Raw genomic sequence first — 13,848 nt, 5'->3', positions numbered from 1 at the left:
TCTAACCCAGGCCTGCTGCAAGCTCTCCCGGGGGACAGAGGAGCCTGGCAGGTGAGGAACAGGAGCTGCACCCAGGAGGAGACTGGAGAAAAAGGCTCCGGAACCATGAAAACTTCATGCAGTTGCTTTTGCTTTTTCTACCGGAACGTCTGGGATGATTGTGACACCCAAAGAAATCAAAGAATTAAGACCCTCAAACGTAAAAATAATCAGGACCTGTAATGAATCGTCAGAGGAAATGCTATTGATTCATTTTTTATTAAGGCAGAAAGAGTGAATCTCCCCAGGGTAGGTGCCTGCCCCCCCAGGAGCCCCTTCTAAGCGGCCAGTGGGCGGAGCCTTGGCGCTGTCCTTGGTGCTGAAACGGCTCGGCAACGGTTCCCAGTACAGGCCTTGTCGCTTCAAATTTGATAAAAGCATGTACAGCCTTTCATGGACTTTCTGCTAAATGTCTTCACTCGAAAGAGTCCAGCAAGCTTATGCCAACAGAAGTCTCTTCATTCCAACAGCTTTGCGCAGGACTCTTTGCTTTAACATGATTACATCTTTATCTGGGGGCTCCTGATCGTGATCTGCAAAGAGAGAGGGGAGCAAGTGAGAGCAGGGGGTGGGGGAAACCCGGGATTTGGAAGCACCCGAGGCTGGGTCTGGAGGATGAAGCTAGGAGCGAATCAGCTCTGTGCACCCCTCTCCCGCCAGCCTCTGCCTGGGGATTTTTTGGTGTCCTGACTATGGAGTTCAGTTTTCCCCCAGTCCTGTCTAGAGAGACTCCATCACTCTGGATGGTACGCCCTAGCAGCTCACTCTGCAGACTGTATTTCACCTTCCTGAAATATTCATCTAGGTCCAAATGAGCTCAAATTGTAATCAAGGCTTGATCACCATTTCCAAAGCACCACGTGTGGGGGTTGGAGCGATAGTACAGTTGGGAGGGCCTTTGCCTTGCACGTGGCCAATCTGGGTTCAATCCTCGGCATCCCATATGGTCCCCAGAGCACTGTCTGGAGTAATTCCTCAGTGCACAGCCAAGACATCACCAGGTGTGGCCCCCAAAGTCAAAACAAACAAACAAACAAACAAACAAACAACAAAAGAAGCCCAAAGGACCATGTGTGGACGGCATGACTGGGAACATAACAGATACCATACTTCTACTCAGGCTCTCCTTGCTGCTGAAAACGGCTGGCACTTCTACGTCTCTAGAATTCACTGCCAGTTCAGAGACAACAGAGAGTATTCTTTCTCCTTCTTCCTTTTTATTATTTCTTCCTTTTCCCCCTTTTGGCCATACTTGGCTATGCTCAGGGGTGACTCCTGGCTCTGCACTCGAGGATCACTTCTGGTGGTGCTCAGGGACTATATGGGATGTCGGGATGGAATCCAGGTTAGTCACATGTGAGGTAAACGCCCTCCCCGCTGTACTATATCACTCCAGCCTCAATATAAAGGATCAAGGGATAAGTTCAAAGATACCATAAGAAAGTATGGTGAATATGGAACATTTCTTGAGATAAGCATCCTTGACTTCTTAAAAAAAAACAAGGGGCAGAGACATAGCACAGAGGGGATGGCTCTTGCCTTGCATGTGGTTGGTCCGGGTTCAATCTCCAGCATCACATATGATTCCCCAAGCCCTGCCAGGAGTGATCCCTGGCACAGAGCCAAAAGGAAGCCCTAAGCATCAGGCATGGTGCCCAAACAAAAAAAGGAAGGCAGAATATTAAAAAGGTAAGAGCCAATGGTAGATAAACTAGCCAAACAAAAATCGCTGAATCTGGGGCCCAGAGAGAGAGAGAGAAAGAGGGAGAAAGAAAGAGAGAGAGTAGGTGGGTGCTAGAGAGTGGGGAGGGCATTTGCCTTGGACACAACAAACCCAGCACCCCATATGTTCTCTGAGCCAACACAGGAGTGATCCCTGAGTGCAGAGCCAGGAGTCAGTTCTGAGCACTACTGGGCGTGACCTCCTGCCCAACTCTAAATATCAGAGATGTTCTAGGTCTCACTGGAAAAATGGTACTGGATTAGCTGTGATACCTGGGGAGCAGGAACCTCACTGGACAGAGTGATGTTTGGTGGAGGCGAGAGGGTGGGATACCCGGAATCAAGGATCGCAGTGTTTGCACCAACTTCCAAATAATTCAGCTGAGCTTGTAGCCATGCAAGGAGGCCAGGACTCATGTCCACGGAAAGGAACATCAGCCAGTAACATTTATCTACCACTAACAGATGGGAAACTGACCCAGGATCTTCACTCCACTGATCCAATGGGGCAAATGAATGTTTCCGCTACAATTATTTATTGTTTTAAATTTATTTTACTTTGTGGGTCACACCAGCAATTCATAGGGGCTATTCCTTGCTCTGCACTCAGGAATCACTCCTGGCGGCGCATGAGGACCATATGGGATGCTGGGATGGAACCAGGTTGGCCACGTGCTAGGCAATCGCCCTCCCCACTGTGCTATGGCTTCAGCTCTGCCTGTTTGATTATTTTGAGATTTTACAAGAATTCGAAAGTTTAGCTAAACCACAAAACCATCAGGGACACATTTGGAAGGATGAGGAAAGTTCTAGCCCTAGAGATCGGGGGTTTAGGGCAGCACATTTCTTCTGCCCTTCAGGTTCCCTTCCCCATCTGCTGCCCCAAGTCCTGATGCTTTCCAGGAAGGCCTTGTAGACCCTCTCGCTAGCTCACCACGGGCCTGACCCAGCACCCAAGGGGGCTGCCATGGGAGGAAGGAGCTGAGCCCTGGGTAGTCCAGAGTCCCCCATGGGCACGTCTCACCTGATTCCAAGGGTCCATGAGGCTCGTGGTGGGCTGGAAGCGGTTCAGGGTGTTCATGGGGATGTCCCACTGGTGTCCTGGATCAGGGAAAGAGCCACAGAGGCAAAAATGAGGAGAACAAGGGTCATCTTCCCGTCCCCCCCCCACTGGGTCCTAGCCTGGTCCAGCAAAGCCTGCAAATGTCTCTGCAACAGTGGGGTTGGGCACTAGGCAAGGTCCCGTCTGAACATGGCTGAAAATGTTGGAAAAAACCTGCCTCTGTGCTGAGGACCCGTTCATTTACCCTTGCAGTCTTACCCAGTTTTTTGCTTTCTGTTGTTTGAAGCCACGTTAACAGGGCCTAAAAGTGTGTGTGTGTGTTTGTGTGTGTTGTGAGGGGTGTGGCATTTGGGCCACACAGTAAGGATCAGGGGTTAATCCTGTCTCTGTGCTCAGCTGTGACCCCTGTGGAATTTGGGGGATCCGAACCAGAGAGTGGACCCGGGCTGGCCATGTGCCAGGCGAGTGCCTTCAGCCCTTTGTTCTCCTGCCAAATTTTCCCTCCTCTTGAGTCTCCCCGAGCACTTTTTAGAGCACTAATCTTACAAAGCCTCGTCCAGACACTCAGGTGAACCCCACCCACTCCAGTCCCAGCCCATCCCACATGGGGTGAGAAGAAGCCCCCAAGCAGTGCCCTCACAGCAGATCAAGGGAGCCAAGTCTGGGGGTCCCCGTCCTGGGCCCCGCCGGAGCCAGTGGTGAAAAATAAAACTGCAGGTGTGGCCCCAAAGGGCTCCTTGAACCTCCTAGGCACCCCCTCCTCGCATTCTTGTCATAGCGGATCCCAGGTACCTTCAGATGACTGAAAGCCCATATTCTGGAAGGATCCAGGCTCTGATGGGTCATCTGAAGCTCTCCACTCGTCCATCTGAGCCGCTCTGGCCTTGTGTCTGTGGCGGGAAATGGCAGAGAGAGGGCATGAGGGTCGGAGAGGGGCTGGAGACAGGGCTGGGAGGGTCGGGCTGGGGGCAGCGCCCACCTTCTGGCTTCCCTCTTGGAATGCAGCATGAGGCTCAGAAGCGTGATCATCAGCGCCAGCATGAACACCATGGCCGTGGCCACCAGCCCGTACACCAGGGTCTTGGAGGTGCTTTTCTCGCAGGCGGCCCCGCTGTACCAGTGCGTGTCTGTGGCCGTGCAGCTGGAGGAGAGGAGAAGCCGGGTCAGGCCAGTGAGAGCCGTCGGAAACGGACCCAGTTCAGCTGCCGCGTACACAGGCTTTGGGTTCCACACCCCAGACCTAGAGCAGTGGCCAGGCTGTATTCCGGGTCTTAGACCCCTACAATGGCCCACTTTTGGCCACGTTAACCATTGCTCTCTCTAGCCTCCTTGCTTGCAGGGGCACCCCCTCCACCACCCCTGCTCCACAACACGCCCCACTGCCTCTGAGACGCCCCTTATCTCTGGAGATGCCCCTGTTCTCCCTCTCCACAATCACCTGTGAGTGCCTCTTCCAGGAAGCCTTCCTGGAATAACCTCTCTTGGGTGTGTGTTTCATCTTTCACAGGCTCCACTCCCGTGATGCTGGGTTGAGGGGAAGGGGGCAGGGCATACCCGGAGGTGCTAAGGTGAGGGGTACCCAGGGCAGTTCCTGATGGCTCAGTATCCATCGGGGATGGGGAGGAGCACCATGGACACACCCCATGGCACGGGGGGATGGGGCTCTGATGCTTGGATTGAACTCAGGACCTGGAACATGCTGGCCACGTTCATGCTCCTCTCAGTGCCCACCCTCAGGCTTTGGTCCAGCTCATGGGGAAGCCCCGCTCACTTCCAGTGGTGGCCAGCCTGGGGCCCAGTAGAAAGGGACACCTACTAGCACCGCGGGCCGCTGCGCTCCAGCATGCACTTCCCTCGGTTGCAGTTCACTGAGCGGCTGAAGCCGGGAGTGCAGAGGCTGATGCAGCTCAGCTTCCGGTTCTTGTATTCCGTGTAGAAGAAGTCGGCCAGCTCTGCCCCAACCTTCTCCTTGCATTCATCTGCGGGGAAGCGGGTCAGGCATTGCTGGGGGCGCGTCACCTGCCCCCTTTGACTCCCCCAGCCTCCCTGATTGCGCCCTCCACCCACACAACACCCTGTCACTTACTTTGAGGGTCGTAGTTGACGGTGACATTTCCCTTCACGTCGATGCTGTCCTTAGTGAAGCACAGCTTATCTTCTGACAGACAAAGGCCACGTGGAGGTGTCACCTCCGTTCTGTCGCCAGAGCCCCGCCCCTCGCCCCACCTCCAGAGCCTGGCCACAGACTCCAGGCAGGGGGCACCCAGGAGGGAGTCTATGAGCCCAGTGGACCAGCCTGGGGCTTACCAGCGCAGGAGTTGCTATTGCTGTCGCCGGCCTTGGTGATCGTCTCCTTCACTGTCTCTGTCAGATTCTCTAAGACATCCTTTAAGTCCTCTTCGAATTTCGTCTCAATGAGGACTTCATGCTCCACCACCACGCTGCCCCGCCTGCCAGAGAAAAACATCCTGGGTGGCATGTGGGTTCTTCCAAACCCCTCCTGACATGGGGACAGGGACTGGGATGGGGGCCCGGGGGATGGTTTCTTTCTCTCTTTTTATTAGGGTGCGGGTTTGAGCCACATCCAGTCAGGGCTCACTCCTGGGAACATGGGGGCCCCCATGGATCCCCTGAGAGCTATATTGTGGAGGAGGACCCTTGAGCAACCCTTCCTGGGGGCTCCCATCATGGTCTGCGGCTGTGAGTGAGCGGCTTGCAGGGAATCTCAGGAAAGCACCAGAACGGGGGAGGAGTCAGGCACAAGGGTCCCTTAGTGTTCTCTAGATGAAGCCAAACAGAAAGGGCAACTGCTGGCCAGGGGTCCTTAGGGTGGGAGGTGCAGCAGGCACCGTGGAGGGGGGTCAAACCACACATATATGTGTGCTTGTGTGTCCATGTGTAAGCATGCATGTACATGAGTGTGTGTGTGCATGTGTGCATCTATATGTGTATATCTGTTGTGGATGGTTCTGTGTGTACACATGCATGTGTGAGTTTGTGTGTGTACGTGTGCATCTGTGTGTGCTTTTTTGTGTATAAGCATGTGTGTGAGTGTATGCACGTGCGCCTCTGTGTGTGTGTTTGTGCACGCATGCACGTGTGTGGGCATTTGCGCATGAGGCGCGTCCACCACAGGGTCAATTCTGAAAGGCATTCTGGTCCAAAAAAGGGGGAGGTTCGAGCCCAGAAGAGGCGGAATCAGAAATACCCTCGAGTCTTGTGCTTCTGGGACAGGCACCTACAGGACTCAGAACCCAGCCCAGCCTCCTGATTTCCTGATTCCCAGCAGGAAAAGACCCCTCCTCCGGGCTGCCCTCCCAGCTCTGCTCAGAGGATGAAATTCACACAGCAGATGCAGGGGGGAAGGGAGTAGGGAAATAGACTTCGGATCAGGCTAGCATTCGCACAGAGGCTGCCCAAGGGTGGGAACAGACATCAAGGCTCTTTGCCTACTGAGACTGACTTGGGTTCGGTCCCCAGCCCCATTTAGGTGGTTCCCTCACGCAGAGTCAAGAGTAAGCCCTGAGCACCCCTGGGTGTGGCCCAACCGCTCCCCAGAGTGGAGACCCCGTGACATCATGACTGGCCCTGGGTTTGGTCACTGTCCTTGCAGGTCCCAGGGTCCCCTGTATTCTGCCTTCTGCGCCCGAGTGCTCACCGCAGTGTGCCCCAAGCTCGACCCACTTTCTGTCCCTACTCAGGAGGTGGGAGGCCCTGGGAATTTTCTCTGCAGCGAGACCAGGAGAGCAGACTGGCCCCCGGGACACCGGTTTCCTGTCAGCGCTGGGGGAGGAGCCGAAAGGGTCCTGGATGGGTTCTGTGCTCAGGAGGGGGTACCATCTATTTATGATCCAAGGCAAAGGCCTGCAGGTGGGAAGGGCACCCCAAGAAGGATCCTCGTGGTGGGGGACCCCCTGAGAGCTCTGTGGTGACCCCATGAAGACAGTGGCACCCGCCACAGCCCCCTACCCGCCCTTCCCAGTCCCGGCACTCACGATAATTGTAGAATTCTGACTCCTCTGTACCCCTCAGTTCCGTTATAGATAACATCCATCTGTAGGGTGGGGGGTGTTATTTTAGAGGCCCGGCCTCAGAATCCCAGGCCACTACGGCCTCTGACCTTGGCCCTGAGCCAGCTCTCGTCCTGTCTCCGACCTGACCCCGTTTCTGACCCCGTTCCTACTCCTGACACTGGCCCTGACCCCAAACTGACAGCTCCTCCTCCCTGGCCAGCGATGAGGGGGGTTGCCAGCGCTCCCCGCCCACCACCTCACCTGCTCAGTGAATGTCTTGTTGAACTCGCGGAATGCAGGAGATTTCTGGTCTCTTAGTTCTTCGGAGAATGGCTTCTGCACCTTCAAGGTCACTTCTACCTGGGCCTCGACAGTCTCGGGGGGGCCTGCAGGGTCAGAAAAGAGCACCTTGGGTGAGCCCAGCCCTGTGCCCTACCCCAGTCCCCCGTGTGCCCATGGCTCACGCACGCAGCTCAATGTTCTCAACGACGTCCTCGCAGCGGTGGCCCGTGTAGGGTTCGGGACACACACACTGGCCGTCGATCCAGTGGCCTCCATTCTCGCAGAACGGGTTCTCCTGCACCTTGTGCTCACACCACTCCCCCTCGAAGCCGTATGGGCAGCGGCAGTGGGTCCCGTTCCACTGCCCATTGTTTTGGCAGGGGCCTGCAGGAAACAGGAGGGTCCAGACACGCCCACGGCCAACCCAGCCACACTAGACCCTCCCTGCCCCTGCCTTAGAGGGAGGGGAGAGGCCAAGGAGGACAACTTGAACCTGGTCCGAGAAAATCCCTGCCTCTCGTATGCTTTAACTGCACCAAAAAACAAGGCAGGGGACGTTGGTACCGAGAGAGCTGGAGCGGGGCGGGGGACGCATCTAGTAGAGTCTGGGTGCGGGGCTGTCTGAGCATCTGGGGCCCAGACAGCGGGGACAGGCCCCCGCCTTCCACACCCACTCCCCAGCAGTGCGTCTGAGACCTCGGCTGTCCCATTTGTCCCGTGTCTCTGCTGTGCCAGGAGGCAGCCTGCTAGCTCCAGTAGCCCGACACCTGCCCACCAGGCCTAAATTCTGTTCCCGTTTTCTCTGGGGCAGAGCCACGGCGCAGTAGGGAGGGCTTCTGCCTTGCACGTGGCAGACCCAGGCTCAATCTCCCCCACCACCCCATCGGGTCCCCCAATCTCCGTCAGGAATGATCCCTGGGCCCAGAGCCAGGGGTAAGCCTGGAGCGCGGCACAGTGTGGTCCAGACACCAACCCCCCAGAGGCCAGTATTCCAGAAGCTAGGGTCACCTCGGTGGCCTGGCCCCTGCCGTCTCCCACTCTGCAGACTTGCCACTGATGTCACATTAGGGAGCCTGTCTCTGAGGGGCTCCCCGGCACCTGACCATGTCCCGCCTCTTTGCCTTAGTGCCAAGCACAGGGAGCACCAGGCACAGAGCAGCAGGGAGGACAGTCTCCCCTCTCGGGGTGACCCCAATCTGCGGCCTCAGGGGTTGGCTTTCTGGGAAAGTAGGCCCATCCCCAAGCCATGTTCTATCACCCCATTTCCCCTCAGCACCCCTCTCCCACCCAACCGAGATCTGAGAGTTCAGCGAGTCAGAAACAGAGAAAGACACAGAGATAGACAGAGACAGAGACAAAACAGCCAGAGAGAAAGACAGAAAGGAGACAGAGATGGAGAGAGACAGAGCCGGAGCCATACAGAGCTGCAGCATCAGCCAAATGGCAGCAGCTAAAGCTCTTCCTTTCCTCCACCTCCAGCAGACGGGATGGGGATGCCCTGCAGATCTGTCTCGGCATATCTGCACTTGTCCAAAGTCAACAAACTTTAATTACTTTCAGGTAATTAAATGCTTTTTGGTTTTTGTTTTGATTTGGTTTGGTTTGGTTTGTGGCCACACCCAGCTGTGCTCACAGCTTACTCCTGGCTCCGTGCTCAAGGATCACTCCTGGCCATACCCAGGTGGCCACATGCAAGGCCAGCACCTTACCTGCTGTGCTCTCGCTCTAGCACCAGCAAATTAAGCGATTATTAACCAAGGCGCTGGGCATGGAACCTAGGTCCTACAGGAAGTGCTCCCTTCTCTCTCTCCCTCCCTCCCTCCCTCCCTCCCTCCCTCCCTCCCTCCCTCCATCCCTCCCTTTCTTCCTCTCTCCCTCCCTCCCTCCCTTCCTTCCTTCCTTCCTTCCTTCCTTCCTTCCTTCCTTCCTTCCTTCCTTCCTTCCTTCCTTCCTTCTTCCTTCCCTCCATCCCTCCCTTCCTTTCTTTTTTTCAGTTTTCAGGGCTGATTATGTGCTCAGAGATCACTCCGGGCAGTGGCCAAGGGACCATGCACAGTGCCAGGGAGTGAACCTGGATTGGCTGTGTGGCAGTCGAGCACCTTCCCTGCTGTACCCTCTCCCTGCCCCGAGCATACCCATCCTTTCCGAAGATGCTGGAGTTCAGACCCAAAAGTTGACTCAGTATTAGGGCACCTGTCTTGCACACATGAGGGTCTGGGTTCCGTCCCCAAACCACAGACACAGAATAACAAGGCCCCAGGTGTGGCTGATGCCGTCCTGCTGACCTACCCCACCCGCATGTGCTTGCTCTCCCTCCTGTCAAAAGGCCCCAGGCAGAGAACCAGGTCTGACTGTGCTGCACAGGATATGTGAGGTCTTTCATATGCAAGATTGTTACGGTGTAAGAGTTGGTTGTAGTGGGCAGGCCTGATCCTAATGGAGTAATGAGAAGTGGAGACAGCGCTACGTCTCCTCAGGGAGAGGATGTTGTGAGACAGAACGAACCAGGGTGGTGGAGATAGAGTTCAGCGCTGGTAAGTGAGCCGTAAATTTCTACTCTACTGACTTCTCTGAAGACGAGATGGAGCAAAAGAGGGGTGAACAGTGCTAAGAAATGAATGACAGGTACAGAGAAACAGCACATGAAATGTCCTAAACCTTGAAACTCCACACTTAGCAGGAGAAAATCCAACCGAAAATCACAGCAAAAGATTAAACGCCACTGAAGACCCCTAAATGAGTGAAATCATGGCAGAAGAATTAAGAGGCTATGAGCTTGCAGGACTAAGGAAAGAACAGGGTTGCTTGCTGGCAGTAGAAGTGTCAAGGCAGAGACAGCCACTATGAGAAAAAGAAAGTTGAGTCAAAGCACTTAGGCAGTGCACACAAAAGCATCAGTCTGGAAGTGTGTGACAGAGGAGGCGCCAGCCTCAGGACCCATAAACCCATCAGGAGGCATATTTAATTTCGACTTGGCTTACTTTGTGTAGAAATAGAAGCTGCAGTTGTGGTGACCTGGGTCTCAGTGGTGGAAATGCCAAGAGAAGTGGTTGGCTCAGTGGTTGTTGGTGAAGAGGAGCCACTGGGTGTTGAGGTAGGAGTGCTGGTGCCTTTGGTGGTCTCTGAGGAGGTCGTGGATGTCAAGACAGAAGTGCTGCTGTCTGTGGTGGGATCTGCGGTGGTCTCTGATGAGGTCGTGGATGTCGAGATGGAAGTGCTGGACACTGTGCTGGGGTCAGCGGTGGTCTCTGAGGAGGTCGTGGATGTCGAGATGGAAGTGCTAGTATCTGTGGTGGGGTTTGTTGTGGTCTCTGAGGAGGCAGTGGATGTCGAGAAGGAAGTGATGGTGTCTGTGGAGGGGTCTGTGGTGGTCTCTGAGGAGCTCGTGGATGTCGAGATGGAAGTGCTAGTATCTGTGGTGGGGTTTGTTGTGGTCTCTGAGGAGGCAGTGGATGTCGAGAAGGAAGTGATGGTGTCTGTGGAGGGGTCTGTGGTGGTCTCTGAGGAGCTCGTGGATGTCGAGATGGAAGTGCTAGTATCTGTGGTGGGGTTTGTGGTGGTCTCTGTAGAGGTCGTGGATGTTGAGATGGAAGTACTGGCGTCTGTGATGAGGTCTGTGGTGGTCTCTGTGGAGCTCGTGGAGGTAGAAACGGAAGTGCTGGTGTCTGTGGTAGGGTTTGTGGTGGTCTCTGTGGAGGTCGTGGATGTCGAGATGGAAGTGCTGGGGTCTGTGGTAGGGTTTGTGGTGGTCTCTGAGGAGGTCGTGGATGTCAAGACAGAAGTGATGCTCTCCGTGGTGGGGTCTGTGGTGGTCTCTGAGGAGGTCGTGGATGTGGAGATGGAAGTGCTGGTGTCTGTGTTGGGGTTTGTGGTAGTCTCGGTGGAGGTCATGGAGGTAGAAACGGAAGTGCTGGTGTCTGTGGTAGGGTTTGTGGTGGTCTCTGTGGAGGTCATGGAAGTTGAGACAAAAGCGCTTGTATCTGTGGTGGGGTCTGTGGTGGTCTCTGTGGAGGTCGTGGATGTTGAGATGGAAGTGCTGGTGTCTGTGTTGGGGTTTGTGGTGGTCTCTGTAGAGGTCGTGGATGTTGAGATGGAAGTACTGGTGTCTGTGATGAGGTCTGTGGTGGTCTCTGTGGAGGTTGGGGAGGTAGAAACGGAAGTGCTGGTGTCTGTGGTAGGGTTTGTGGTGGTCTCTGTGGAGGTCATGGAAGTCGAGACGAAAGCGCTTGTACCTGTGGTAGGGTCTGTGGTGGTCTCTGTGGAGGTCGTGGATGTCGAGATGGAAGTGCTGGTGTCTGTGGTAGGGTTTGTGGTGGTCTCTGAGGAGGTCGTGGATGTCGAGACAGAAGTGATGGTGTCCATGGAGGGGTCTGTGATAGTCCCTGAGGAGCTCGTGGATATGGAGATGGAAGGGCTGGTGTCTGTGTTGGGGTCTGTGGTGGTCTCTGTGGAGGTCGTGGAGGTATAAATGGAAGTGCTGGCCTCTGTGGTAGGGTTTGTGGTGGTCTCTGTGGAGGTCATGGAAGTCGAGACGAAAGCGCTTGTATCTGTGGTGGGGTCTGTGGTGGTCTCTGTGGAGGTCGTGGATGTTGAGATGGAAGTGCTGGGGTCTCTGGTAGGGTTTGTGGTGGTCTCTGAGGAGGTCGTGGAAGTCAAGACGGAAGTGATGCTCTCCGTGGTGGGGTCTGTGGTGGTCTCTGAGGAGGTCATGGATGTGGAGATGGAAGTGCTGGTGTCTGTGTTGGGGTTTGTGGTGGTCTCTGTGGAAGTCGTGGAGGTCGAGACGGAAGTGATGGTGTCTGTGGAGGAGTCTGTGGTGGTTTCTGAAGAGGTCGTGGATGTCGAGACGGAAGTGCTGGTGCCTGTGGTGGGGTCTGTAGTGGTCTCTGAGGAGGTTGTGGATGTCGAGACAGTAGTGATGGTGTCCGTGGAGGGGTCTGTGATGGTCCCTGAGGAGCTCGTGGATGTGGAGATGGAAGTGCTGGTGTCTGTGTTGGGGTTTGTGGTGGTCTTTGTCGAGGTCGTTGTGGTCGAGATGGAAGTGCTGGTGTTTGTGGAGGGTTCTGTGGTGGTCTCTGAGGAGGTCGTGGATGTCGAGATGGAAGTACTAATGTCTGTGGTGGGGTTTGTGGTGGTATCTATGGAGGTCGTGGATGTTGAGATGGAAGTACTTGTGTCTGTGATGAGGTCTGTGGTGGTCTCTGTGGAGGTCGTGGATGTAGAAACAGAAGTGCTGGTGTCTGTGGTAGGTTTTGTGGTGGTCTCTGTGGAGGTCATGGAAGTCGAGACAAAAGCGCTTGTATCTGTGGTGGGGTCTGTGGTGGTCTCTGTGGAGGTCGTCGATGTCGAGATGAAAGTGCTGGTGTCAGTGGTAGGGTTTGTGGTGGTCTCTGAGGAGGTCGTGGAGGTCGAGACGGAAGTGATGGTGTCTGTTGAGGAGTCTGTGGTTGTTTCTGAGGAGGTCGTGGATGTCCAGACGGAAGTGCTGGTGGCTGTGGTGGGGCCTGTGGTGGTCTCTGAGGAGGTCGTGGATGTCGAGACGGAAGTGATGGTGTCTGTGGTAGGGTTTGTGGTGGTCTCTGATGAGGCTGTGGATGTCGAGAAGGAAGCGCTTGTATCTGTGGTGGGGTTTGTGGCGGTTTCTGTGGAGGTCGTGGGTATTGAGAGGGAAGTGCTGGTCTTTGTGGTAGAGTCTGTGGTGGTCTCTGATGAGCTTGTGGATGTGGAGATGGAGATGGAAGTGCTTGTATCTGTGTTGGGGTTTGCGGTGGTCTCCGTGCTGGACGTGGAGGTCGAGACGGAAGTAATGGTCTCTATGGTGGGGTCTGTGGTGGTCTCTGAGGAGGTCGTGGATGTCGAGATGGAAGTGCTAGTATCTGTGGTGGGGTTTGTGGTGGTCTCTGTGGAGGTCGTGGATGTCGAGATGGAAGTGCTGGTGTCTGTGATGGGGTCTTTGGTGGTCTCTGTGGAGGTCGTGGAGGTAGAAATGGAAGTGCTGGTGTCTGTGGTAGGGTTTGTGGTGGTCTCTGAGGAGGTCATGGATGTGGAGATGGAAGTGCTGGTGTCTGTGTTGGGGTTTGTGGTGGTCTCTGTGGAAGTCGTGGATGTCGAGACAGAAGTGCTGGTGTCTGTGGTGGGGTTTGTGGTGGTCTCTGTGGAGGTCTCCGTGGGTGTAGAGGCGGAAGTGCTGGTCTCTGTGGTGGGTTCTGTGGTGGTCTCTGAGGAGCTTGAGGATGTGGAGATGGAAGTGCTGGTGTCTGTGTTGGGGTTTGTGGTGGTCTCTGTGGAAGTCGTGGAGGTCGAGACGGAGGTGATGGTGTCTGTGATGGGGTCTGTGGTGGTCTCTGTGGATGTCATGGATGTTGAGACCGAAGTGCTTGTATCTGTGGTGGGGTTTGTGGTGGTCTTTGAGGAGGTCATGGATGTAGAGATGGAAGTGCTGGTGTCTGTGTTGGGGTTTGTGGTGGTCTCTGTGGAAGTCGTGGAGGTCGAGACGGAAGTGCTGGTGGCTGTGGTGGGGCCTGTGGTGGTCTCTGAGGAGGTCGTGGATGTCGAGAGGGAAGTGATGGTGTCTGTGGTAGGGTTTGTGGTGGTCTCTGATGAGGCTGTGGATGTCGAGAAGGAAGCGCTTGTATCTGTGGTGGGGTTTGTGGCGGTTTCTGTGGAGGTCGTGGGTGTTGAGAGGGAAGTGCTGGTCTTTGTGGTAGGGTCTGTGGTGGTCTCTGAGGA

The sequence above is a fragment of the Sorex araneus genome, chromosome 4 (assembly GCF_027595985.1).
Source record: "Sorex araneus isolate mSorAra2 chromosome 4, mSorAra2.pri, whole genome shotgun sequence".
Classification (NCBI taxonomy): Eukaryota; Metazoa; Chordata; class Mammalia; order Eulipotyphla; family Soricidae; genus Sorex; species Sorex araneus.
This window is presented reverse-complemented; position numbering follows the sequence as displayed.